The 23,347-nt window shown below is 42.4% G+C and overlaps 1 protein-coding gene and 1 long non-coding RNA gene across 4 annotated transcripts in view; one reads left to right on the top strand and one right to left on the bottom strand.

Annotated features, from left to right (window-relative positions):
- The window catches only part of FOXJ3 (forkhead box J3), a 153,759-nt gene extending 141,363 nt beyond the window's left edge, over positions 1–12,396 (bottom strand). The window contains exon 1 of one of the 3 annotated variants that reach the window (XM_023221311.2): positions 12,184–12,396. The gene's annotated coding sequence lies outside the window, so the exon portion shown is untranslated. The remainder of the gene's footprint in view (positions 1–12,183) is intronic. The other 2 variants (XM_023221313.2, XM_023221315.2) reach the window with 2 other exon arrangements.
- Positions 12,397–12,434: 38 nt separating this feature from the next.
- Positions 12,435–22,175, top strand: LOC111548700. The gene is made up of 3 exons (XR_002733498.1): positions 12,435–12,976; positions 19,326–19,417; positions 21,842–22,175. It is a non-coding gene; the product is annotated as an uncharacterized LOC111548700 (long non-coding RNA).
- Positions 22,176–23,347: the final 1,172 nt, after the last annotated feature.

The raw sequence follows: 23,347 nt of genomic DNA, 5'->3' as shown, positions 1-23,347 counted from the left end.
ATTAATTATTTTTCTTTCTCAGATTTCAGGAAGCTAAGGATGACTAGTACTTCTGAGAAAACAGCCTAGACTCAATCAGAAGAAAACGGGCATTCGTTAGTTAGCTCTACTAATAGGAAATCTCTCTGAATCTACTCAAAGAACTTCTTGTAAATTAAGATGAGAACTGAGTATGAGCCAAGAGAGTGACTCAGCTGCTAAAAAGAAACAAAATGCAATCTTAGGCTTCATCAGAAGAACAGTATCCAGAAAAGGAGTGTAACAGTACCATGTACTCCTCACTAGTTAGTTCACAACTGGAGTATTGTATTCTGGGGGTTTTTTGTTTTGTTTTAATAGAGAATTTAAAAACCATCACCTATGGAGGGAAACATGTTCTGTTTTGAGCACCACATTTTAAGAACACTTACAGGACAGAATCCTTGGAAGGAGGGATATCAAACTAGTGAGGGATCAGAAACCAAATGTCAAGTGTATAATGACTGAAGAAACTGGGTGTGCAAGTATATAATGACTGAAGAAACTGGGTGTTTCTAGCCTTCCACCTTTCTAGCCTTCCACCTCACCTCTACCATACAGACCAGTGTGTAATATTTTCCAGAGGATTTCAAGAGTTGTTAATGCACACTCCATAATTACAGAAGACTGAGATAAACACTTTCTTTCCTCTAAATGACTTAGAGTGTTCAATATCCTAAAATGCTTTAACGTCCATGAAAATGATGATCAGTATTTCTCAAATATGACCATTCATTCATTTAACAAATATTTATTAAGCACCAATTATTAGCCAACCACTCCTCCAGGTGCTGGGGATACAACAATGAACAGTTTTAATATCCTGAAGGATAGTCTGGGGAACAACCAAGCTGGGTCTCTATTCCTCTAACTCGCATTGTGCTTCCTCATTTCTAAGTCTTTGACTATGCTCTCAGCCTTGAATGCTCCACGTTTAATCTTAATCCAAACACTATCTCATCCACGAAGCTTTTTTCATCATCATAAGCAAAAACACTCCCTCTTCTCAGTAAACCCATAGCTCTTAGTATCTGTACCCATTTCTTGCTAACAGACTATGCCTCTTAATTACCTTTGGATCTCTCACAATATCTAGGACAGTGTCTTGCATGCACAGGTACTCAAGAGATATATGCTGAACAATCACCTTCAAATAATTGAATAATCTTGTGAAAGAAGGCAGACTAGGTCTCTACTGTTCCACAGGAAGAACTAAGAAAGAGAGATGACATTAGATGCAAATTCTGCCTCAATTACAACTAACAACAAACAGGTTACCTTACAGCTATGAGTGACCAAAGGTGTTCTAAAAGTAGCCGAATGACTATATATCAAGTGTTTTAGCAATCTATTTCACTGATCTGAATGATTAACTCTTAAAATTCTAGGAACCACTATATACATATATAAAAACATATAATATATAGTGCATTATATATTATATATTATATATAGTGTGTATATATAGTATATAGTGTACATACAGTGTATATATAGTATATATAGTGTGTATATATCTATCACTGTATTAGACAAAACTATCTGTAGTAATATTAAAATTCTTAAAATTAAGTTTAAACATGCAACATCTTTTATTACTACAGTGATGCACCGCTTAACAACAGGGATACTTTCTAAGAAATCTGTTGTTAGGCGATTTCATCGCTGTACAAACATCAGAGTGTACTCCCACAAACCTGGATGGTAGAGCCTACTACACACCTAGGCTACATGATACAGCCTATTGCTCCTAGGCTACAAGCTTGAATGGCATGTTACTGCACTGAATATCGTAGGCAACTGGAATACAAAAGCATTTGTGTATCTAAACACAGAAAAGGTACAGTAAAAATACTGTATAAAAGATGGTATGCCTGTATAGGATACTTATAATGAATGGAGCCTGCAGGACTGGCAATTGCTCAGAGTGAGTGAGTGATGAGTGACTGTGAAGGCCTGGGACATTACTGTACACTACTGTAGACTTTATAAACACTGTACACATAGACTACACTAAATTTATTTTTTTAATTACACTACAAGATTGTGATGGCTTTGAGGTCACTAGGCAATAGAAATTTTTCGGCTCCATTATAAACTTAAGGGACCACCACTGTATATACATATATGTGCCCCACAGTTGACCAAAACATCATTATGTGGCACACGACTGTATAATGGCTATATAATAATGCCTATTACGTGTCACGTACAGTGTTAAGAATAGAGGATAAGAGACAAAAAGATACTGTCTCCATCCTGGAAGAATCAATACAATGTTGTTTGCTTACGTTCCCAAAGCAAACCTGATATAAATCTGAATGCCCAGGTCATCTACCTGAGTAACAAATGCTCCTTAGATGACGAAATTTCTTAGATTTTCAATATTTTGCAATCAGAGAAATAACTATGAAGCCATCAGCTTCCCTTAAAGCCATCTATTCACATCCCTAAATCCATTAAGTTCTTTGAACTAGCTACTCATTCTGCCTTTCTAGTCAAAAAGTAGAAAACAGAAGAAATCACAGAAATCACAGGATACTTTCAGATGCCAAGGACATCTATGATTTTTCTCCCAAACTAAAAGCTGTAGTCTTTGCTGGCAGGGACCCTGCCTTAGTCGTGTCCCCAGTATTTAGTACTGCGCCCAGAACACAGCAAAAGAGTGAACAAATGAGCAAGCGAATGAGTAAGAGACATGAATGAGTCCAATGTACATGGATGAAAAACAGTACCTTAAAGAAGCTCTAACCATTTGTTTTTTTATTAGAAATCTGCCAAGGAATGGAAGCATATAAGTGGATCCTTAAGTTAGTTTTCAGGATTTAAATTGGAGTGCTATTTCTAGGTCATTTATTGATAAATAACTACTGTAAGTAAACTTAAGGTCTTGTTTGCCTCTAGGGGACTAAAATTAATTTCTTGATTAGCAGAGCTAAATAACCAAATTAGAATGCAAAGAAAAACCCAAACCACTTAATACACTCACAACTTGATCCATAAGATAATCAATAACTTATCAAACTGATTTGTTAACAAACTGCGTAGAAAGCAAAACAATTTCATAGCATCAAGTGTTTAAACTGCTCTTCAAAAGTCCTAAAATCAGGCCGGGCACTGTGGCTTACACCTGTAATCCCAGCACTTGGCGAGGCGGATCACATGAGGTCTGGAGTTCCAGACGAGCCTGGCCAACATGGTGAAACCTCGTCTGACTAAAAATACAAAAATTAGCCAGGCGTGATGGCGGGCGCCTGTAATCCCAGCTACTTGGGAGGCTGAGGCAGGAGAATCGCTTGAATCCACGAGGTTGAGGTTGCAATGAGCAGAAATCACGCCACTGCACTCCAGCCTGGGAGACAGAGTGAGACTCCATCTCAAAAAAAAAAAGTCCGAAGATCCACATTTTTTCAAATTCTCACTTGAACCATAAAAATCAAACTGTATAGGTTTTCCTTGAGTACAAAAATGATATATGGTCACTGCAGAGAGCTTAGAAAATATATACAGGTTCAAAGAAGAAAATTTAAATTACCCATTACGATGCATTCTCTCCCAGTCTTTTTTTCTATGCAGATATAACTTCTTTATATACCGTTACTCTTCCTAACCACCAGGCAACAGACAACACATCTCCCACTGTTGCAGTAACCTAGGCATCCTTAGTAGAATCATGTTCCAGGGATACTTTCTCAATGTCTAAATTTTACAGATGTGTACTTACATAAAACAAGACGAATCTGCTATTTAAAGTTTCCCTTAACTCCTGAATTCTACAAAGATAAAGAATGCAGATTCAAGTAAAAATGCTTCCAATGACTAGAAATAGACCTAAATTTAACAAGAAACTGCTCCCATTGGTTTTATGTACCCTAAGTCTGATATTATCAAATGTTCTGCTCCAAGTAGGCCAGGTCCTTTGTGGTCTATAACCTTCCATTTTTACCTCAAAAATCCAGAGTAAGTTCCTCACCAAAACTTTGTCAGTTTTATACTAAGAGTACGAAACAAGGAGAATGCAGGGTCTGAGTTCCAGTGTCTGCTCCACTACTAAATAATTGAGTGGCACTAAGTCTTAGCTTCTATCTCATTTTCTCCATTTGTCAATAGGAATATCACTATTAACACATATCACAAGGCTGTTTTATAAGGCTCCAAAATCCAACAGATCAAGCACTTTTGAAAAAATATTATTCAAATGTAAGGTGGAAATCTTTTGAAAATACACATCCCCTATAATAATATAAAACACAACTTCCTCTGATATACAAAGGTGCCATTTTTGATGTTGATGGCTACCCACGTATACAAAGTGGGACAATACCATCAACAGTTCTGTACACAGGGTAGACAAAGTATCATAGACTCACAGACTCAACTACCCTAGCAGAAAGAGACATCATGTATCATTCACCTCCTGCCATGACAGTCTGCTCCATCTTCATTCAGAAAGGTCAACCTGACCCTGATTGCTGCATGTTTGACCATTGTGCCTGTAATTACCCAAAATTTGATGGCCAAGCCACAGAAACTTTTTAAAGTTAACTTTAATAATTTAATAAGCACCCATGTACCCACTAGCCAAAATCTAGAATCTTTATTATAACCTACTTCCATCATATTGCAATCCCCTCTCTCTGTAAGCAAACAAAATTTGCAACAGTTAGTGAGTTCTAGCAGTCTTTCCTTTATTATCCATTCCTCTCACAAATCTGTTTCAACACAATAGTACTAATTAGAAACAAGGGCTATTGATGGTGTCAAAGGTCAGGCCCCAATCTTAAAAAAAAAGATGATTCCAATTTACAAGGTTTTTAATAAGGTCACACGGGCACCATACTCCACCAATCAATCAGAAGATCAATCTTATTTCCTTAGTAACCACTATACCACTGAGGAGGACTCTAGGTAGGAGAATTCCATTAGAACTTTTTGTTTTATACTGCAGGTGAAAACTGACTGAAAGTCAGTTTACTGGGTATAGTCTCCTTGACACAGGCTCATCCTAGAATAGCTGGCCAACTCTATGGAATCTATAGACTCTCTACATTGATTTGAAGACCATGAAAAACAGACATCATGTAGTTTCTGGATAGACTCTCTAAAAAATCCCACCCAGGACGGGCCTGGTGGCTCACGCCTGTAAATCCTAGCACTTTGGGAGGCCAAGAAGGGAGGAAGAGGCCAAGAGTTCAAGACCAGCCTAGGGAGCCAGTACAGTCAGATCTTGTCTGAATTAAAGATAAAAAATAAATTAGCCAGGTGTGGTGGTATGCACCTCTAGTCCCAGCCACTTGGGGAGCTAAAGGCAGGAGATTACTTGAGCCCAGCAATTGGAGGTTGCAATGAGCTCTCATGGAGCCACTATACTCCAGCCTGGGTGACAAAGCAAGACCCTGTCTCAAAAAAATAAAAATTCCCACCCAAAGACCCAGTCATCTTCAAATTGTTAGCATTCAATTCAGAACAGAGTTCTCTAAGCCTATGTTCTAAAAACAGTTCCTCTATTGCACCCTAAGTTTGAGTCCCACTCTACAAATATGAGTCTTGTTACAGACTATTTCATCAATTGATGATGGGAAACAAGTCAGACAGTGTGGTATTAATGTAGGTCCAATTACATCAAAATCAAATCGCTTTAGATTCATGGTAAAAATTCTTAGAGCAACCAAGTGGCTTAGTAATTATTAGAAACTAGGCCTTTATTAATAGTCTCAAAGTCAAAGCTCTTATTTAATATGGTCCTAATTATCTCATATCACATATTCATACTTATCCTTTTTTTTAATTATTATTTTATTTTGAGACAATGTCTCACTCCCTTGCCCAGACTGGAGTGCAGTGGCAGGATGTCAGCTCGCTGCAACCTCAGCCTCCCAGGTTCAAGCGATTCTCCTGCCTCAGCCTCCCAAATAGCTGGGATTACAGGCACCCACAACCATGCCCAGCTGATTTTTGTATTTTTAGTAGAGAAAGGGTTTCACTATGTGGACCAGGCTGGTCTCAAACTCCTGACCTCAAGTGATCCGCCTGCCTCGGCCTCCCAAGGTGCTAGGTTTACCGGCATGAGTCACCGCGCCAGGTCACCTTTCCTATATTTTATCTTGTTATAGTACTAAAGTTTGACACTGTATGAGTCTCGTTTCCTTTTTGTTTCATCTGTTTTGTCCTGATCCCACAGAAGAATAACAGCCATTTTGAAAGACATCACATTCTCAGGTTATCAGTTGATATACATGTCAAATAGAATGGCAGCCAAAGGTACCTAACTACAAAAGATTACTTAAAATATGCAGAATATCATTGTTATAAATATAAAAACAACATCTGGTTCCATATAACAAAGCTATTTCCATATCCCAACAGATGGCCCACAGTAATAATGCTCTGCTGATCTGGTTATAACAAATTCTATTAAATCAAAAATCCTGTATAGCAGATGCCTTTTCCAATTTCAGAGTAAGTCAATCTCTTTAACCAAAACACTATGCTTTGGTTCTTATTTGTGCACTAAAATCACGTTACACCAATTAAGATGGTCAAATTTTGTGACAGTTGTTATAAAATGCCACTGTTTTCTGGGTTTTGGAGTGGAAGAGGTAAAGAGTAACTCCCTCCAGGACTGAAAGGCTAACTGTTCAAAATGGAAAACAAAAATTCACAGTTAAAGGAAGGCTGAGCAGAGAGGTAAAAGTGAACTTTAGCTGTCTCGAGCCAAGGTTTCTGAATAGTGGCAATGTGGAAAGCTATGTGACTAACAAAGCCAACAGTGAAGATCAGTGAAAATAATGTAATTTCTGAGCTGAGAAGCTTTACGCAGGGTCAAACAAAAAAATGTCTAAACAACATGTATCTTTGTACGCTGTAGTGTTAAGTCCACTTTTAACAGAAAAGTGGATGTGATGTCAACTTAAAATTGCTATTTAACTGTTTCCCCAACTACATTCAAAATCAAACCTTCATATTCTGGTCATGCCCTTACTTGAAATATTATCCTCTATTAATTCATAACACAGTAAATAGAACAGTGTAGTGATTAACAGCCACGGAGTTCTGAAAATAAGACTGCAAGAGTTCAAATCCTGGCTCTTTCCATTTCAAGCTATGTTCCCTTAGTCAAATTACTTAACCTCTCTGCCCATTTCCTCACCTGTAAAACTACCATCTTTATAAAATTTACAACTAAAATAAATTTATAAAATCTACAATATATTTATAAAATATATTCATAAAATTTATAAAATATTAAGGGTTTTAAGATATGGATAATGAATGTAGAGTACTTAGAACACTTTTAGGCCTATAGTAAGGCCTCAAAAAATGTTAGCTATTATTATCATTATCATCACATGAACTCCATGAAGTTCTGAAAGAAAAGAAATATGAAATGATTTGTCTAAAACGCAGAACAAACAAGTGGCAGAATCCAGGGAAAAAAAATCTTCATTTTAAGTCCGGAAGAAAATCAGTGGGCTGAGTACAGTGGCTCACGCCTGTAATCCTAGCATTTTGGGAGGCCAGGGTTAGTGGATCACTTGAGTCCAGGAGTTCGCGACCAGCCTGGGCAACATAGCGAAACCACTTCTCTACAAAAAATACAAAAATTAACTGAGCATGGTGGCGTGCATCTGTAGTCCCAGCTACTTGGGGGGGCTGAGGTGTGAGGATCACTGGGGCCCAGGAGGTTGAGGCTACAACAAGCCATGATCACGCCATTCCCTCCAGCCTGGGCAAGAGTGAGACCTTGTCTCAAAAAAAAAAAAAAAAAAAAAGTGATTCTTTGAGTAAATACATTTTCCAGTCCCTCTAAGTCTCCAGGAGATTACATGAGAATGCTTTAAGTTAAAACAGCAGCATAGAGTAGTGGAAACAGCACAGATATGAACTAAGAAGACCCACTTGCTCCACCAATTACTTAGGTGTACAACCCTAAGCAGGTCACCTAAACTTCAAATTGCTCATCTTAAGATGTTCTGACTTTATCACAGGGTTGTTGAGATCAAACGAGAAAATGTATATAAACCAATAAAACACTATATGAATGTTCAAGGGCCGTGTCTTACTCATCTTTATATCCCCAATGCCTAGCAAAATGCATGGCAGAGGTTATAATCTAAAAGGCGGCCATGTGAGGGGTTGGCAGGGCGAAGATTCAATGAAAATGGGGAGGAGTTTAAAAGAATTAACCAACTTGGCCAGGCGCAGTGGCTCACACCTGTAGTCCCAGCACTTTGGGAGGCCGAGGCAGGCAGACCACTTGAGGTCAGGAGTTCAAAACCGGCCTGGCCAACATGGTGAAACCTCGTCTCTACTAAAAATGCAGAAATTAGCCAGGGATGGTGGTGCATGCCTATAATCCCAGCTACTGGGGAGGGTGAGGTAGGAGAATCGCTTGAACCTGAGAGGCAGAGATTGCAGTGAGCCAAGATGGCGCCATTACGCTCCAGTCTGAGCAACAGAGAGAAACTCCATCTAAAATAATAATAATAATAATAAAAGAATAAGAAACTCAAATGCCCATCAACTAAAGCAATGGATATCAACATAGTATATCCATAGAGTGGAATAATATTTGGCAATAAAAAGGAATGAAATACTGATACATGCTACGTGGATGAGCCTTGAAACATATGCTAAGTGAAAGAAGTCAGACATAAAAGACCTTATGCTGTATGAAATGCCCACAACAGGCATTTGGAATTATCAACATCTCTACAAGATGTTAGGTACATTAGTGGCTGCCTGGAGGTGGGGGTATGGGGAGTGACTGCCGATGGGTACAAGGCTTCTTTTTGAAATGCTATCCTAAAGATGTCTGTGGTGATGGTTGTACAACTCTGTGAATACACTAAAAACCACTGACTTGTATACTTTAAATGTGTGAATGAAATGGTATGTGAATTATATTTCAAGAAAGCTGGTTTTTTTTTAAGAGTAATAAAAGTTTAAGGAGAGAAGCATTAAAGTATAAAATCACTGGCTTTGGAACATAAGTTTGTTTCTTTTTTAAAGGAAATACTAAGAATTACCATACCAGATCCTAATGTCTCTACAAATCCTGTGAAAAACAAATCTGGCATCTATTCTTACCCTTCCTTTCAAATTTCTCTCTAAAGTTACAAATTATCTCCTCTGGTTTCATTCAATTGTCTTTTCATTGTAGCCACTGTTTCTGAACTTCTACTCTGCATTTGAAACTGTCAAACACCCCCCTTGTAGAAAATCTTCCTTGGCTTCTGTGAAACTGATGCACCTTCCAGTTCTTCTCAGAATGCTATCAGCCCATTACAGGACCCAAAATTCCAAACCTCAAAGCTCTTTTTTCATTATACTACTATCTTCCCAACATACATCTACTGATGTGTTTTACCACCATCTATATTCCTGGTCAGTGCAAAATCTACCTTTCATCTAACTGTTCATTGTATATGGAAATAATTACATGCATAAGGTTAAGTAACTTGCCCAAAGTCCCTTCTGATTTTAATACCTTATTATGAAGATTTAATGAAGTAAACACACGTAAGGCGCTTAGAACTATATCTGCCACACAGTAAGCAAACGTTAGCTATTATTTTTTTCCTACAACTACTATCTTATAACCCACCCTCATCATCTTATTCCTAAAATTCTCCATGAGCATTCTAATCAGTCTCTCCACTCTCAGGACACTCAACTGATACAAAAACCTTCCTCAGGAACAAGATGCACCATCTTACTCTCATTCTTTAGAATCCATTGTGGTACCGTATCAAACTAAACCCTCTACCTTGAAAGATCCTCCACCAATACCTCCTCACCAATCCTAAACTCATTTATTATTCTTTACCAACACAGATGATCTGACAGTCAAGCTCCTTGATATCATTTGTACACTGCCACTTCTCTCACTTTGCACAGGCCCTTTCGCTCTCCTGAAATACATCTCTTCCCCTTTGGAAATTTGTATCTTTCTCAAATGTCACTTACACTTTTGACTTTGGTTGTACTGTTATCCCAAGGAAAAGTCCAATGCAGTTTGGTAATTCTGAATGATGTACATGTTTCCCCAACAGAAAAAAACAACTCTGTTCTTTTGATATAAGTTGAAGCTTTCCAAGAGACCACATATCTTATTTGTCTCTTCATACAGACTACTTCACACATAGATAACATGGAACTTTACAGAAGTACACAAATGCTGACTTACTTAAAAAAAAAAAAGCCTCTGTATGTATCAGAACAACATTCTCTATTTTCCACTGCCCCACCCATACTTAGCATAATGAAAGCAGACAGAATCTAAAATCTATATTTAAATATTTTCATTCTACATAGAACGAAAGGGAATATACCAACTGTACCAGATAAAAGTGAAAAAAAGTCAAAAATATACTCAAAGAATGTACAATGTGAAAAACAAAGTGAGAATTCAGGCCACTTTGGAATCTAGTAAGTGACTTCGAAACATTAAGATTTTCTATTTTACCCAAACTAATGAACAAAAAAGAGCCAAAATAAACAAGTTCTAGCCTCATCCAAAAAAAAATCTAATGAAAGCATGAGAAACTTCCCAGCTTTGTCCTCAGCAGCACAAAACCAAGAAGATTCACCTCAATTCTGAGACACAAAAGCAAAAAGAGAAATCCTCCTATTTAAGAAACTAAAACATTTAATCACATCTATATAATATATGCCACTCAGAAAAAGAGAGAGGAGTTACTGCTTTTCTTTAAATATTTGCTAGGGACCAGGGGGAATAGGTTTCTCTCACTGTTACTGCGGGAACAATCTGTGGTCTCAAAAGAGCCAAACAGAAGATGAAAACCCTAATCTGGAAGGGACATTAAGAAAAAAACTACTCAAAACATGTTTCAAACCAGTTTCAAAAAAGAGAGTGCAATGGGTTACTCAACAGAGTAAGAGGAAAAGTGAAGTAAAAGCTTCTACAAAATAAGTGACTAGGTGAAACTAGTGCTGCCTTGTGAGAAAAAGAGCTATGCATATAACGCTCCTATGACATCACGCTTTTTCACTGGGAAACAAAACGGAGGAAAACAAACACAAATAAATCTCAGAAAAAGACCAAAAAGGTGCCCACCAATCTCTAACTCCTTCAGGAATTACAGTGAATGGCTCTAACTCACTCAGGAATCCAACTAGGGACAACACAGACGTGGAATGCACCAACACGGAATAGTAAAACCTTTGCTCACCAGACACACAAAAGGTAAAATAGAGAAATGAAAACTATATACCTGAATGCATCCGTAGCAAGCGCTTATTCTCTATGATTAACCAACAGAGAAAAGAATAAGAGTAGCTAATGGAAGAGGAGAAAAAATGTTAATGAAACTAAGCCCTGCTATGTCCCCTACTGGCCTCAATTTCAGAGTACAACTCTTCATTCTTCATCTAACCAACAGTCGGCCTCGGCAAAGCAAACTGACCCTAACACCTTCCATGCTACCCGGAGGAAATCACAGAGGAAAAACCATCCCGTTAACCTCCCTCCTCACCAGCTGCAAAAATGGAGCTGGGGGGGAGGGGGGGCGGGAGACACTCTACCACGTGGGCAGGATGCAACACACACAGGACAGCAACACGTCCGCATGGAACGTCTGCCTTTGCCCTAATCCCAGCAAAGGACACAGACACAGGATGGGCGGGAACGCAGGCACCCTCGCAAAGGCCTCATCACCCCAAAGGGCCACCCCGAGGCGTGAGGTACAGCCCTCCCCGCCGACAGAAAAGCGCCCCCAAGCTTGAAGGGAAGAAGCCGCAGACCGCCGGGTCCGGGGGCTAGCCCCAGCCAGGGGACAGGTCATGGATGGAAGGAGACGGTCGCTGCCCTCGGACTAGGCGCCCCCGGGATCCACGGCTGGTTCCCCGGGGCCTCGCCTGGGGGAGGGGCGGGAAACGCGGAGCCGCTGCTTCCCGGCTGAGGGGCAGCAGCAGCTGAAGAGAAGCGCCGCGGGGGAGGGAGGGACCCAGCCCTCAGCGCCCGCCAGGCCCCAGCCCGGGCCCAGGCCCCCTGCCCCGCCCGCCGCCCACCCCACAGCGCGGCTGCGACTAGAAGAGAGGGCGTCTCGCGGAGGGCAGCCCCTGCCTCCGTCCCGGGAGATGCCCCAGCCCCGCCTCCTCGCCCGCCGCCCAGGCCCGGCCGCCCCGGTGGCGGGCACTTACCTCAGGCTGCGCAGGCCGGGACGGCCCGGCCGAGCCCCCGGCCGCTGCGTGCGTCTCCGCCCCCCGGGAAAAGTCCCAACGGTGCCTAGTGCGAGCGGCCGAGGCCCCGAGCAGCGCCGAGAGCGGCGGCGGCAGCGGGAGCAGCCAACATCCGGGGCAGCGCACCCGGAACTACTTCCCGACCCACATCCCCCTCCCGCCCTCGCCGCCACCTCCTCCAGCGACGCAGCTGCGCCGCCGGGCCGGCGTCAGCGGCGTCAAGTCCCTGCGCGGCCTCGTCCGCTTCGACGCACGCGAGATCCCTCCGCTGGGACAAGTAGTGCCCTGAGACTCCCGCGGCTATGCCTCGGCTCAGCGGGTGTCATGTAGCGGCCCGCAGTTCCGAGCGACTTGGGGTCCTTGTGCCTCGGAGTGGCGTCTGGGGAGCAAGGGCAGCGGAAGCAACCCCGCAGTTGAGGACAGTAGGGATCGGTGGCTTTGGACCCTGCCCGCGGAGACCTGGGGCCCCATGCCCCGAAGAAATGGTGCCTCCTGTCCTCCCACGCCCCCCAACCTCCGCCACCTCACCGAAGCGCCCGGCACCTTAGCCGCCTCTCCAGGAAACCGGACGCCTTTTCTGGCACACCGTGGATTCCAGGACCCCCAACAAAGGCGCCTTGGACCTTCAGGACACCCCTCCTTTCAGAACTTCTTGAGCCCCGGGTGCTAGACTCATGTCTGCTGAGGCCTTTCCCGTGCCTGGTCTTTCTTTCTTAAAGGAGTTGGAACTCTAAAGGCCCTTCTGACTCTCAAGGTAGCTACCCAGGTTATGGTCCTACTATCAGTAGGTGGAGCGTTTAGAAGGGTAGTTTGGTCGACTAGTGAACTTTGGAATTTACTTCTACGTCAGTCTTCACTGATTCTTTCTCTAAACTATTAGCACTGATAATCTGCCCTATAATTTCACGCTTAATTACATTCCAGTGTAGTATTTGCTGTTGCTCCATTCGCGTTAGTCATGTATTCCCCTGCAGCACCAAACACGCTTTTGAACTCACATTGGGTGGCTCAATATTTGGAGACTTAGATATTTGTTAGATGAATACTGGGCTGATTGGATGAGAGGAAAAGGAGAGGCATGAGTGAATTGGCCCTGGGTACTTTTTTGACATAGCCTCAAAGGGTTTAGATAAACTCCAGCAGATCTGAGCACACAATTCCTTCAGAAAACATTGAACACTTGCCATTTGGTCAAGCATTTCTAGGCACTGGAGATTCAAAGTACTCACATATTCCTTTTGTTTATAAGACTAGCAAGATTCTGAAGGTTCATGTATTCATTTACTCAACAAATATTTGCCAACCACTGCTAAGGTTACCAGACACTATTTTAGTGCTTGGGATGTATCCGTAAACAGAAGAGAGAGAGAAAACAAGTACCCTTCCCTCTTGGAGCTTTCATTCTAATATAGGGAGAAAGATGATAAACGTAAGAAAATTATGTAATATGTTAGAAGGCATTGGGTGCTATGGGGAAAAAAATACACTAAGATAAGGGATATGAGGAAAACTGGAGGAAGGGGGTTTGCAGGTTTTTTTTGTGTGTTTTTTTTTTTTTTTTTTTTTGTCAGAGGGAATCCTGCTCCCTCACCCAGGCTGGAGCACAGTGGCACGATCTCGGCTCACTGCAAACCCCGGGTTCAAGTGATGCCCCTGCCTCAGCCTCCTTAGTAGCTGGATCACAGACAGGCGCTACCACGCCCGGCTAATTTTTGTGTTTTTAGTAGAGGTGGGGTTTCAACATGTTGGCCAGGCTGGTCACGGAACTCCCGAATTCAAGTGATCCGCCCTCCTCGGCCACCACGTGGTGAGCCACCACGCCTGGCCTGCAATTTTGAATAGAGCCGTCAGCATGGGCCTCATTTATAAAATGACTTTAAATCGGAGACCTGAAAGAGCTGAGGCAGTCAGCCATGCAGTTGTCTGGGGAAGAGTGTCCTTGGTGAAAGGCCCTGAGACAAAAGCCTCGGGAAGTGTTAGAAATAATGAGGAGGCCAGGACGGTTAGAGCAGTGAGCAAATGGGAGCGGAATGAGGAGATAAGATCAGAGAGAGGGATCTCAAGTAGGGAGCTGTAAGAATCTTGGCTGAAACAGAACCACTGCTGGGCTTTGAACAGAGGAGTGATAGGATCTGACTTGCGCTTTCAAAACATCACTCTGGTCAGATCACTGTGGCCGCTGCGCTAAGAGCAGACCTAAGAGGACAATGGTGGAAGCCAGAGGCTCCATTACCCAGGTACGGAATGATGGCTTGAACTAGATGGTAGCAATGAGTAAGATGGATAAGGTTTAGTCTCAGCCGGGCACAGTGGCGTTTGACTGTAATCCCAGTTATTAAGGAGGCTGAGGCAGGAGGATAGGAGCACTTGAGCCCAGGAGTTCAAGTGCAGCCTAGGCAACACAGCAAGCCCCCATCTCTAAATAATAAGTGTACAGTCTGTCTACAGTCTCCCAACACTTTGGGAGGCAGAGGCGGGAGGATTGCTTGAGCACAAGAATTCAAGAACAGCCTAGGCAACATGGAGAGACTCTGTCTCTACAAAAATAAAAAAAATTAGCCAGCAGGGTGGTGTGCACCCATGGTCCCAGCTATGTGGGAGGCTGAGATGGGAGGATCCCTTGGGCCCAAGAGGTCAAGGCTGCAGTGAGTTGTGATTGCACCACTGCACGCCAGCCTGGGTAACAGAACGAGACGCTGTCTTTAAAAAGAGAGAGAGAGTAGACTTTGCTCCAAGTCTGGAGCTTTTGTTTATTTTTTTCTTTATAAACATTTTTTAACTTTATAGAAATGGGATCTCGCTATGTTGCTCAGACTTGTGTCGAACTCCTGTTTAGCACCGTCTCTTACAAGTGTTGGGCAGCTCTGCTCCTCTCACTTGTCTGGGATTCTGAGGTTCTTCCCTAAAGTGCTCATCCTGAGCTAATATGGGGATAGGGCTGGAGAGAGAACAGAGGTGGTTAGCTGCCAGAATGAGGTGGGAAGATGGGGATCAGCAGCCTTTGGGAAGGAAAGAAGTATGAGTCCCAAGGTGTTAAAAGGTGGAGGGGCAATAAAATTTATTACATATGGGATTCATGCTAAATGAGTAGATTTTAGCTTCTCTTGCCACAATAAAAAAAAAAATGGATAACTGTGTGAGATGATGGCTCTGTTAATTTGCTTCACTGTAGTGACCTTTTGACTATCCCATAACATCATGTGGTATACCTTAGATATATACAACAACATGTGTTTAATTTTTTTTTTTTTTTTTTTTTTTTTTTGAGATGGAGTCTCGCTCGGTCACCCAGGCTGGAGTGCAGTGGCGTGATCTCGGCTCACTGCAAGCTCTGCCTCCCGGGTTCACGCCATTCTCCTGCCTCGGCCTCCCGAGTAGCTGGGACTACAGGCGTCCACCACTACGCCCGGCTAATTTTTTTATATTTTCAGTAGAGACAGGGTTTCACCGTGTTAGCCAGGATGATCTCGATCTCCTGACCTCGTGATCCGCCTGTCTCGGCCTCCCAAAGTGGTGGGATACAAGCGTGAGCCACTGTGCCCGGCCTAAATTTTTTTAAGATTAAAAAAAGGGTGGAGGAGTATCCCTCCTCAAAAATAAAAAATAAAAAAGAATAAAGCAGGCTGGGCACGGTGGCTAATGCCTGTAATCCAAGCACTTGGGGAGGCCAATGTGGGAGGATCACTTTAGCTCATGAGGTTGAGACCAACCTGGGCAACAAAGTGACACCCTGACTCTAAGAAAAATAAAAAAAACTAGAATGGTTATAGCAGCCTGGGGAATTCTGGAACATTGTGAAGAAGAAAAGCTTAAAGCCTAGATTGAGAAGGCAGACCTAGATTCAAGTCTAATATTCCATAGCTTACTTACTTTGCGCCTACATCCAGTTATTTGGTTTCTCTTAGCCTCTGTTGCCCTGCCTATAATAAGGAAACAATAATCATAGCTACCTAGCAAAAGAGACCACGCACAGGCTGTCAAAAATAAAGGTCCCCGAGACAGCTGTTATTATTATTCATAAGATCCCAGTGTCAGCACAGAAAAGAGTATAGTAGTTCACTGTCTTGCTAGATGGGCGTAGACTAGAAGGGAGGGTGCAGAGCAAGAAAACCTTCAAAGAGGAGATATTATCCAGCTCAAGGGACAGACCCTTAAAAGACACAGATTGCCCAGGGGAATAAAGTAGTGGTTTTATTGTTTTGTATTGTTTGCGATCTTTTCCTAGCTTCATCTGAATTCTGAATTTTCTGAAAGGAACACAGCCCAGAGCTGGGCTGCAATAGCCCTACAAAAACCTTGATTGGACGCTGGCAGTGCTTCAACAGCAGAGTGTTCAACACTTCACATGACCCAGACACTTAGATAAATGAGCCTTTACCTGATCCTTTTCTCCCTCTGTATTTATTGTAAGAGAAAATTAGAAAATGAGAAATGAATTTAAAATGAGCCAAGACTTGCAAGAGGGAGAGAGAAAAACATGAGAGAGCGCCTCCTATTATTCCTAGCCCGGGAAACGCCTTCCGGATTCCCTGGGTATCTTTATGTAATATTTTATAATTCTTGAATTAGGTTTTTTAAAAGGCTATACAGCCGGGCGCGGTGGCTCAAGCCTGTAATCCCAGCACTTTGGGAGGCCGTGACGGGCGGATCATGAGGTCGGGAGATCGAGACCATCCTGGCTAACATGGTGAAACCCCGTCTCTACTAAAAAATACAAAAAACTAGCCGGGCGCGGTGGCGGGCGCCTGTAGTCCCAGCTACTCAGGAGGCTGAGGCAGGAGAATGGCGTAAACCCGGGAGGTGGAGCTTGCAGTGAGCTGAGATCTGGCCACTGCACTCCAGTCTGGGCGACAGAGCGAGACTCCATCTCAAAAAAAAAAATTAAAAATTAAAAATAAAATAAAAGGCTATACATAGGCCTGAAAGGTCTTAGCACTACTGACTGCTATTTAAGGAAAATGCTTGGGCGTTGGTCACTGTGCACACTTACATAGCATTCAATAATCATTTAGCAAACACCTACTCTATACCAGGTGTTGTACTAAATACCAAGGAGTCAAAAGAGAATAAAAGAGAAGCAGACATGTAAACAGTTAATCCCAATGCAGTTTGGTAGAAATTTATACTTGTGCCATGGAAACAGAAAAGAAGCAAGGCTTAATTCTGTCAAATTGGATGAAGTGGAGGGTGAGGCACAGTCACTGGGGCCAAACAAAGCTTCACTCTTAAAAGGTACAGTTAAGGCTAAATTTTAATAAATGAGTAGAAATTTGCCATGCAGAGATGGAGGCAAAACTGGGAGTAGAGAACAACTTGTGCAAAGTCAGAGGTTGGGTAGATAAAAGTAGAGGCCACAGAAGTGATAGTCTTATAAGTAGTCATTAAATATTAGTGCCTGATGGGAATAACTAACTCATGTAGCTAGACCACATCACTCTATGTAAATCATCATTGAGTTCTTGTCCTCTGGTAGCTTGGTGTTGACTTCGGATTGTATCAGTAAGGCAAAATGTGATCCTTCCCAAAGACTCCACTACTTAATCATTATTAGTAGAAAGGAGTAACTTAGATTATTTTTTCCCGGTAGAAGGCATTAGCCTAAAATACATTTTTTTTTTCCCTAGGCTGTCAATGAATTTACACTAGTGCATTCATAGCAATCTGCCATCCCCTACCTGCAACCCATCTCCATGTTCCTTGTAACCACCTGGTTCAAACCTTGGTTTACCTCCACTCTTAGAATCAGCCAACCTAATTAAAAGCACAGTGAAAGACACAAAGGCACCAAGACAGCTGAGCAAACATTAACAAATGCGTAAAGTAAATAAAGTACTTGTATTATGTGTAAGCAATGGTGCAGATGAAACTTGGGTGGCACTAGGAAGGGTGAGTCAGAGGATGTTCAAACAGAGTAGGATCAAGGGAAATCTCTCTGCCAGTTAGTTAGCAATATCTTTTGGGTTGATAGAAAGGAACCTGGTTAGCAGGAAAAAGTAGCCAAGGTTTGCAGCCCCAAGGAGCCTGAAACTCTGGTACAAATTTGGTAGTAAGAAACAATTGTTTAAAGTTGTAAAGATACTGGCTTACTTCATGCCTCATGAGCTAAATAAGAACCATCAAGAAACCCCAGTGCTGGATGGAGTTTGGGGGTGGGGGAATAGTTAACATTTAGTGTTCTTTGTGTGAGTAGCAACACAATAGGCCCTTTGCGTCTGTTTGGTTTTTTTAAATCTTTACAGTAAAACTACAAGGTGGTCATCATGTAAATGAAGAGGAAACAGAGGCTCAGTAGTTTAAGTGTCAGAGGCAGGATTTGAAGCCAGAATTTTCTGATCCTAAGCCCTCTCTTCTGCCTTCAAAGACTCTAAACCAGCCAGATGGTTTACACCAATGTGAGATACAGTACTTAAGGTACTGGGTGAGGCACTGTGAGAAGGTGTATTTATATCCAAGTATCACAAATGAAGGGTAAAGAGACCCTGTGGAAGACTATATAATTGTTCCCAAACCCTTATTGTGCCTCCCAGAATTGGATTGTAATTTCCTAAATTTGCCAATTTCCTAAATTTCAAAAATTTGCTGGGGGTGGTGGCATGCGCCTGTAATCCCAGCTACTCTGGAGGCTGAGGCAGGGGAATTGCTTAAACCAGGGAGGTGGAGGTTGCAGTGAGCCAAGATCGGGCCACTGCACTCCAGCCTGGGCAACACAGCGAGACTCCATCTCAAAAAAAAAAGAGAGAGAGCAACCCTACCTTGAGCAACATAGTGAGACAGTGCCTCTAAATAAAAATAAAAATCCGGATTGTTTGCACCAATGTAAAATACAGTATTTAAGGTACTGGGTGAGGCACTGTGAGAAGATGTATTTACATCCAAGTATCACAAATGAAGGGTAAAGAGACCCTGTGGAAGACTATATAATTGTTCCCAAACACTTATTGTGCCTGCCAGAATTGGATTGTAATTTCCTATTGACAGCAGGCTTGGCTGTGTGACTTGCATTAGGTAATGAAATGTGAGTGGCAGTATGAGCCACTTCCAGCTGGAAGCTCTCAGTCAATGTGCTGAACCATGTTTTCCTTGCCTGCTCTCCTCATGACCAGCAACGTTCTGGATAGAGGCTAATCCATCAGCTTCAGTCCCAGAGTGAAGACAATGTGCAGCAGAGCCACAGCTGACCTGGGAAGGACACAAAGTAAGCGAGAAAAACAATCTTTGCTGATTAGGCCACTGAGATTTGCGGGTTGATACCATAGCATAACAGCCTACACTGACTAATGCAGACACTTTCTGAATCTTTCTCTTTAGTGACCCAAATTTCTGGTGTCATCTTCAGGTAGAAAGATTGCTTGGGGATTGTAAGAAGATAGAGAGAATGGGATGATTGGTGTAGTATAGTGAAAGGCTTTAAAATACAGTATTTGAGGTGTTTGAGGCAGGGCATGGTGGCTCACACCTGTAATCCCAGAGCTTTGGGAGACCAAGGCATGAGGATTGCTTGAGGCTAAGAGTTAGAGACCCACCGGGAGCAGTGGCTCACACCTGTAATCCCAGCACTTTGGGAGGCCGAGGCAGGTGAATCACCTGAGGTCAGGAGATCGAGACCAGTCTGGCAAAATGGTGAAACCCCATCTTGACTAAAAATACAAAAATTAGCTGGTCATGGTGGTACATGCCTGTAATCCCAGCTACTCAGGAGGCTGAGACAGGAGAATTGCTTGAAACCAGGAGGCAGAGGTTACGGTGAGCCGAGATCGTGCCACTGCACTCCAGCCTGGGCAACAAAGCAAGACTCTGTCTCAAAAAAAAAAAAAAAAAAAGTGATGGACACTGTGACTCACGCCTGTAATCCCAGCACTTTGGAAGGCTGAGGCGGGCAGATTGCCTGAGGTCAGGAGTTCGAGACCAGTCTGGCCAACATGGTGAAACCCGGTCTCTACTAAAAATACAAAAAATTTGCTGGGCGTGGTGGCATGCACGGCATGCGCCTGTAATTCCAGCTACTCTGGAGGCTGAGGCAGGGGAATTGCTTAAACCAGGAAGGTAGAGGTTGCAATAAGCCAAGATCGGGCCACTGCACTCCAGCCTGGGCAACACAGCGAGACTCCACCTCAAAAAAAAAAAAGAGAGAGAGAGAGAGACCCTACCTTAAGCAACATAGTGAGACAGTGCCTCTAAAATAAAATAAAATAAAATAAAAATACAGATTTTGAAACTCAGTCAGTCTTGATCTGTGGGCTCAGACAACCCTTTATAAGTGCCATGGACCATGTCATGCCCCAGAAGCTGGGGAACTTACAAAGAATGTTAAGATATAGTTCCTGTTTTTCTTTTCTTTTATTATTATTTTTTTTAATAGAGGCAAGGTCTCATTATGTTGCCCAGGCTGGTCTCGAAATCCTGGCCTCAAACAATCCTCCTGCCTCAACTTCCCAAAGTGTTGGAATTATAGGTGTGAACTACCATGCCCAGCACAGTCCCAGTTTTTTTTGTTTGTTTGGTTGGTTGGTTGGTTTTTTTTGAGACGAAGTCTCGCTCTTGTGCCCTAAACTGGAGTGCAATGACGCGATCTTGGCTCACTGCAACCTCCGCCTCCCAGGTTCAAGTGATTCTCCTACCTCAGTCTCCCAAGTAGCTGGGATTACAGGTGCCTGCGACCATGCCCGGCTAAATTTTTTTTGTATTTTTAGTAGAGATGGGGTTTCACCATGTTGGCCAGGTTGGTCCTGAACTCCTGAGCTCAGGTGATCCGCCCACCTGGGCCTCCCAAAGTGCTGGGATTACAGGCATGAACTAACCGCGCCCAGCCAGTCCCTGTTTTTGAGATAAGGACCATGCTCATTTGCTTCTATACCTAGTAACCCATCACTGTATGGGGCAGCCTCTAGGCACTAAATAAGTAAAATTTTGTCAAATTAATGCTGTGGAATAATCTAGAACCATAACCAAAGTCCCCTAACTCCCCACAAAGGCTTTTCCTGTGTTGTCACATATTGCTAACTTGAGTTAAGGGATTATTAGTAGCTAATTTTTATGTAAAACGTTATGTGTACCTAATTTATTTGAAATGTCGCATAAAAGAAAAATACCTGGAACATTAGGATCTGCAGGCCCTGGAGCATGGTCAGTATTCAGTAAAGAAACTCAGTCCTCTCTAAGGAATCACAAAGAATGGAAGACACTGAAAAGCCCAAAGGACTTGGCAATGAGAAATCTAGCTTGAAGTGCACTGGGGACCAAGTTTTTAATGGGACCAGATTAAGAGAACATGTAGGTGAAGGTTAAATTTAGGTAAACAGGCTGGGCACAGTGGCTCATACCTGTAATCCCAGCCTTTGGGAGGCAGAGGCAGGTGAATCGCTTGAGCCCAGGAGTTCAAGACCAGCCTGGGCAACATGGTGAAACTCTGTATTCCAGCTGCTTGGGAGGCTGAGGTGGGGGGATCACTTGAACTTGGGAGTTTGAGGCTGCAGTGGTCTGCGTTCGTGCCACTGCACTCCAGCCTGAGCCGTAACAGAGAAAGTACCTTGTCTCAACAACAATAACAAAAAATTTTTTTTTAAATTAGACAAACATAGGTGCAAAGTCCTAAGTCCTAACACTTTCCATACATTTCCAGAGCTTACTGGGAAGTAATTGAAAAACCATCTGTGGAATGTCCTTGATGCAAGCATTGAAGAGAGTCCTGAGAACTAATTAGGACTGCTCGGATCTGTGGATCAGTTCTTCGAAACTAGGAAGAGATTCAACCTGTTGTTTCTACTATTCACTCAAAAAGTGACAATACTGCAAACATAACAGGCATCTAATTCTGGAGTATGACAGTGTTGGCATAATTAGAATTTGAGGGCCAGGCACAGTGGCTCTTGCCTGTAGTCCCAGCACTTTGGAAGGCTAAAGCAGATGGATTGCTTGAGCCCAGGAGTTTTCGACCAGCCTGGGCAACATGGAAAAACCCCATCTCTACAAAAAATACAAAAATTAGCTGGATGTGGTAGCACACACCTCTTCTCCCAGCTACTACATGGAAGGATCACTTGAACCCAGAGGTTGAGGCTACAGTGAGCCTGATCACGCCACTGCACTCCAGCCTGGGCAACAGAGATCCTATCTCAAAAAAAAAAAAACAAAAAAAGTGTGAGAGAGAGATGAAACAAGACTGGCAAAATGTTGATGCCTGTAGAAGTTCAGAGGAGGAAACAATGACTTCTGTCAGAAACAGGAAACAGAAAAAGGAAGTAATATTTTATATCAATAAATCCCTGTAATCTAGGAGTTAGAGATTTTCCTCCTCGTTTTATAGGCAAGGGACACCGAGGTCACTCTGCTAGTGAATGGCAATATGAAGACTTGAACATCAATTCATGACTTTGAAATCCCTCCTTTTGCTAACACGCCACACAGACTGCTGAAATATGTCATCTTATATTCTATTTTAGCGAAAATGAAGAAGAGTTGCTTTACTACTTAAAGGAAACTTACTTATAATTCCTATATATTTCACCTTTCCTAAAGGATCTCATTTCCACCTTTTAGCAACTATGTTCAATACTTACTGACTTATGCTGTTTTCATTATATCTCATCTAAGTTCATGATTCACCATGACTTGCCCCCATTTTAGTATGGTAGAATAAGTAAGAAATGTGTCTTTTTGCAATGATTCTTAAAGCAAAATATGCTAAAAAGGCATATTAGCACACACACGCACACAAAGACAAAGCTTCTTTTAATGTACTTAAGTATTTCCCTTTTAAACTATTTAGCAGTTAATTTTTGGCCTATACTATGTCCACTGCCCCCATCTGATCTCTTTTTCTGCAGTGTTAAGTGTAGCCAAGCTTAACTCTTCTAGTGGGGTTTCTTGTTCCATGCTTCCATGAAATATACCACCCTTATTTCTACAAATTTCATCTGGATTTGATCTTTTTCTAAAATGAAATTTGCTAGAAATGCTGGTGAAATGAATATTCATTTATTCAGTAAATATTTATTAAGTGCTAATTCTAGGTTAGGTATTGTGCTAAGGGCTGGGAGTACAAAGATTAAAGCGGTAGCTAGGGGGCAGTATAGCATAATAGCAATTAAGAGTATGGGCTCCCAGCTGGCACAGTGGCTCAGGTCTG

This window comes from Piliocolobus tephrosceles, chromosome 1, assembly GCF_002776525.5.
Source record: "Piliocolobus tephrosceles isolate RC106 chromosome 1, ASM277652v3, whole genome shotgun sequence".
Lineage (NCBI taxonomy): Eukaryota > Metazoa > Chordata > Mammalia > Primates > Cercopithecidae > Piliocolobus > Piliocolobus tephrosceles.
Note: the sequence above shows the minus strand (reverse complement) of the source record. Positions and strands in the feature narration are given on the sequence as shown.